The 5,239-nt window shown below is 48.1% G+C and overlaps 1 pseudogene; it reads right to left on the bottom strand.

Moving 5' to 3' along the window:
- Positions 1 to 3,800: 3,800 nt before the first annotated feature.
- Positions 3,801 to 5,191, bottom strand: LOC109378356 (CST complex subunit STN1 pseudogene; annotated as a pseudogene).
- Between the last annotated feature and the right edge of the window lie 48 nt (positions 5,192 to 5,239).

Here is a 5,239-nt window from a genome sequence, read left to right as displayed (position 1 = left end):
ACCACCCCCACGATTCCTGGCTCAGGCCACTTTAGTTAACTATGCATAGCGACCCTGATCACACCGACATGTGGTTTCTGCCGTCTAGGAAACTATTGGGTCTCTAGGACCCAAGAAAATAATCGTAACGTTTCTACACTGGTGTATCCTCTCAATTTTTATTTTTACTTTCCTTTTACTTCAGATGGCTTATAAAGTATACGTCTATATTCTAACTGTGTTCTAATGCTATATACTTGTGACCTTGATTTCATTATTAACGTCCTTCTATAACCAAATGGTACTTATTTTAACCAAAAGAATAAAGGGAGGGACAAATAACAATGCAATCTGAAGCAAGATTTATAACTGTACGAGTCCAATAATAGTGTCATCTAGTTGGGAAAATATTTTTAACAATCCAGAAACTTCACATAGAAACACTAAATGAACTAAATACAGTATATGAGTTAGCCTTTCCACAGAACAACAATAGATGTAGCTGTTGGCGAAATTCTGAGTGCTCGCCAACCGAAGGCGTGAAGAGTCGTATTTCACCCCCATGTGCCGAGGCCCACCCTGCCAGGTGAAATGCTGCCCCGTGGACACCATGGCCCAAGCAGGCACCTGACACGGCTTCCCTCTGTAGCAGCTTCCACAAAAACCATCAACCATGGGAACCAGGCAAAATGTAGGAGATGAAAACGAAAACAAGAGCTGAACTTCCCTCGTACAAGACCAAGGCCAGAGCACGCCGTGGATCTTACATGGGACTGGCACGACCATCCCTCAGTGTAACCTGCTAACACAAGTAAGTAACGGGGAACCACTCACAGAGCCCTTCCTCCCTCCTCAGAGGGTCTGCCCTCACTGGCACTGGTGTGCTGCTTGGGCTAGTAAGGGCTCGCAGTCACTGGGCAAGTGGGACCACCATCATTGCGCATGCTGACTGTGGTGTCCCTTCTCATCTGCCTTATGCAGGGAGGAGGAGAATGGGGAGGAGCGCTAATAAAAGTTCCGAGAATTCTGAATTTCAGTTTTCTTCAAGCTGGCCTTCTAGAAACAATTATCCCTTTAGTACCTCCTGGGAAAGCTGACAATAAAGCGCAGGACACAATTACCTCCCCCGAAAATGCTGACAAAACCCAGAGTCAGTACTAAGCCAGAATGTCCTTCCTCCCACTTCTTTTCCACTCGTATGTCCTTACACACAAAATATATGCTTCACTTCATACAAGTGGGAGAGGCCACTGGCTCCCAAAGGCTGGACAGCTGCACTGGAATCACTTGGGGACACCACCTCACCCCACCCTGTGATTCTGAAGAGAGCCTTGGGGGCAGGAAATCAGTTTCCCATGTAATTGCAATAAATGGCCAGGTTTCTACACATCAGGAAAGAGCAAACAGATGGTAAAACAGAGCTACGGTCCATGTGGTGGCCTGAGTTTGCCCACACCTATTCAAAGTTTCAAGAGCAATGACAGTGACAACTGAACTGGCCTGCTGCAGGTGGCCACCAGCGGTGTGCCCTGGGCCTCACGTGCCCTGCTGCCTGGGTTTGGACAGGGTTGGACAGGGCGGGGGTCAGATGAAGGTGCCTTTGTTAAGGTGCACGGTCACAGCTGGCAGGCTCCCCAGGGAGCCCCCCCAGGCATGCCACCTGGGAAGCACTGCTCCCCACACTAGAAGGAGACAATGGGCTCAACCCCCAGGGAAGAATCGCGGTAGTAGGACAAGGGAATGGGTCAGTGTGAATAAAAGTTGTCATTTGTTTGTGATGACCAACTATGTCTTGTTTTATGTTACCAACATTTTCATTATTATTTCAGAAGATTTTATGCTGCAAATCATAATTTTCATTCTACTGGAAAGCAAAAGCTCTTTGTTTAAAAAACATGTGGAAACGTGTCAAGAAAAAGGGATGATGCCCTCAGCACTAATCTTTCCCAAAGGACTCCAGTGACAGCTTTCAGTGTCTTCTACGCACAGTCGACCTTTCTGCTTACAAAAGTGGGATTAGAATGCACAGTGCTCGGCAAAAGGAAGGTTCTCACAAACAATGCCATCTGATTATTAGTTACGTGTGACAAAATGAGGTCATTGTGATGTGAGGAAGGTGACTGATACTTGCACTGGGACCCGCTTGAACTAGTCTTGGAGGGTAAATATCCAGGCATTTAGGGACACAGGCCACAGCACCAAGCAGAGCCTGAGGGGTGGGCAGGACTGGGCCAGAGGAGGTGGAGGCTCCCAGCAAAGAGGCCCAGGAAAGGCATGAGGAGGCAGGATGGAGAGGAATGGGGGCGCAGTCCGGGGGCCCACTAGGAGGCTGGTGACCACCGTTCAGTCTTCCTCTCACACTCAGGAAGAAGGCAGAGGTCTAAGCCACTTACTGCCCTTTTTGGTTTTACAGACTCAGAAATATTTGTCTGTCAAGTATTACTAAGCTAAATGCCTCACCTGTGTGGCCAGCATTAACCTTGTACGTCGCTGCCTGTGGCTGGGTCCTCACTCACAAGGGACTCCTCAGCCACCTTACCTGAAAGGCAGCCCACAGACATTGCTAACAATACAGCAAATCCACAGCAACGCCAGGAAAATACTCCTTTCCCAGTAGAGGGGAACCTAAAACGTAGGCGTATGCATCCTAACTAGAAGCAGACACACAAAGGGTGTTGTGTTCTCTGGTCATAAAAATAGGTCTTTCTTTCACAGCCTAGATAACTGAAGGTATTCGCCTGCCACTCCCAGGGTCACAGCGGGGAGGGGAGCAGGGGAGGCTTCCCNTATCTCTCTCTCTCCTCTCTCTCTCTCTCTCTCCCCCCCCACCCCCCAGCACACACACACCCTTCCTTCTCTCTCCTCTTCCCACCTGCTTCCTCAGACCTTCACCATCACTGGGCCTGTGGAACGGTCACTGCGCTCATCCCGGCCTGTCCTGGCCCCCAGCATGCTGGCCATCTGAAGCACAACCTGGATCAGCTCATGACCCCCTCCAGAAACCCTTGTGGCTCCCCAATAACCTGAGAGTGGAGCGTGTCCACGACCTGGGCTCAGCCGTGTCCACACATATTTTATCCCCAGAGGTTATAAGCGACATACCTCCAACCACTCCTGGACCCCCAGTGCCTCCTACAATGCTGTGTGGACCATCCACATACTTTTTAAGTTTTAATTGAATGTACCTTTTTTTTTTTTTTGCCTTGGATCCATTTATTCCTATCTCTGGGTAGGTCTGCAAACAGCATTCAACCTAGGATTCATGACCCACCACCACTGGTACTTGACCCTTGGAAATCATAGGTTAGCAACAGTCATCTAGGAAGAGCTGGTCCTCTGTGCTGGGTTCTTAACCATCAAGACAGGCCCACAACAATGTCCCTGATAGCCTAAAGTTTTAAAAAGTGTTAGATCTGCGTGATCTGGCTGTATACTCTTCAGTTCCTGCAGTCCATGGGCTGTACTATGTGATGTGCCTTGATAAAGCCTCATCCACGCACACTGATTCAGCCACTAACACTGTCTCCTCCCCTTCTGCTGTATGAACGATGCCCAGTCCAGTCAGGAGATCAATGGGGAGGGTTTTCTTGTATGTCGTGTTTTAGAAGTCATTTTTTCCCAAGTATACAACAGGCAGAAGGAAGCCTACAGAATTCATGCCAAATTCTATTCTTCAAACTACTACATTTCATAGTTGATTATGAGATAATTGCCTCTGGACCTATAAGCCTCTGCATGATGTTTAAAATCGGAGCCAGGGAGTGAACACCGCTGGTCTTTCTCCTTGGCCCAGCTCCGCCCAGCCTGCCTAGGGCATAACCTCAGAAGGCTATGTAGTAGCGCTCCCTTGTGCTGAGGATGTCACCCTGGTCCTCCAGGAGCTCCAACACCTGCTGCAGCACAGGCTCACTCAGGCCCGGGCTGAGACTCAGGCGAGCACAGGCCAAGATGTGCAGGAAGTGGCAGCCCTTCTCCATGTGCTTTGATTTCTGGCAGTCTTCTTGAGTCTTCAATGGATCTTTCTATGCAGTTCTTTGTCTTCTTTGGTTACATAGAATAGTTTATTAAAACCATCATCTTTCTGGTAAACAAGTCCTTTGTCCTGCAGCAGCTTTATAGCATCCTTAAATTTACTATGATTTCCTTGGAGATGGTAGCATTCTTAAAATCCGCTTGCTTGGAGCAGGTGCTGTGAATCACAAGCTGACTGCCAAGGGACAGCAGAGGCTCCACCATTTCCAACTCCTGCTGATAAAAGGTTCACACTCTGTTCTTCACAAGGACTTCTTTGACTTTTTCACTCAACAAACACGTGAGACTGGTAAAGTCCAGGGCGCTCGGATTGCTTAGTGCCTCTTCTTTCTCTAGGGCTGGGCTGTGGAAAGGCTGGTCATAAACTTTCCTGTAGACACTGGGTAGCTCAAGCATCCTTGCAATTTGAATGTTGCACACTGGATCGTCCACTTTATAATAAACAGAGGCACAAATTTCTCGCTTTCCGTTGGACGTGCAGACATTACCTCTGATCCAGATAACGTCTCCAATTTCTATCTTTGTTCGCTGCTCTGTGGTCTCTTGCAGCTTCTTAAACAGCGAGGTTAGGCTCAGCTCTCTTGCACTTGGAGCAGCTTAGAAAGACTCAGTATTGGTCGATTTTTTCCAGCAAATGCAGTTTATAACTCCAGTGTTATCATCCACTCTGTAACTATAGTAAAGCATCTCTTTCACTCACTCCAATTACAGTTCCCAAAATATCTACCTGTTTTATTGGATGCCATTATAAAAAAATATACCTGGCACCTGGTGAGTCTCCTTTATGTCCAGGATATCCCTAATGTATAGTTTGGCAAAGGTTAGAAACACAGGATCCAAACCCCATAAGTGGGAAGGGGTCTCCTCTTCACACCACCTGGATTCAGACTGCATTGCAAGGTTGGGCTGTAGTTTCCAGCAAATCCTGAAAGTCTCACATCACTGAGTGGAGAATCCTGAAACTGCTTTAATGGGTGGGGTCCAGAGAAGAATGGGTGCCCTTGTAGCCACACACATCAATCTGCCCTTGCATGTTCCATTTTACTCCATGAGACTGAGAAAGTGTACATTCTTTTTTAAAAACCCAACTACCTCTCATCAGCATCCCCTCGATTAGCATCGCCCACCTCCTCTGCAGCAGGCTACTGATGCCGACACCCTGACGCAGATGCGCTGACACCATGGCCGTTGAGTCTCCCCAGCTGCATTGCGCATGACCTTGAAGCAG

The sequence above is a fragment of the Hipposideros armiger genome, unplaced genomic scaffold (assembly GCF_001890085.2).
Source record: "Hipposideros armiger isolate ML-2016 unplaced genomic scaffold, ASM189008v1 scaffold_1902, whole genome shotgun sequence".
NCBI lineage: Eukaryota > Metazoa > Chordata > Mammalia > Chiroptera > Hipposideridae > Hipposideros > Hipposideros armiger.
Note: the sequence above shows the minus strand (reverse complement) of the source record. Positions and strands in the feature narration are given on the sequence as shown.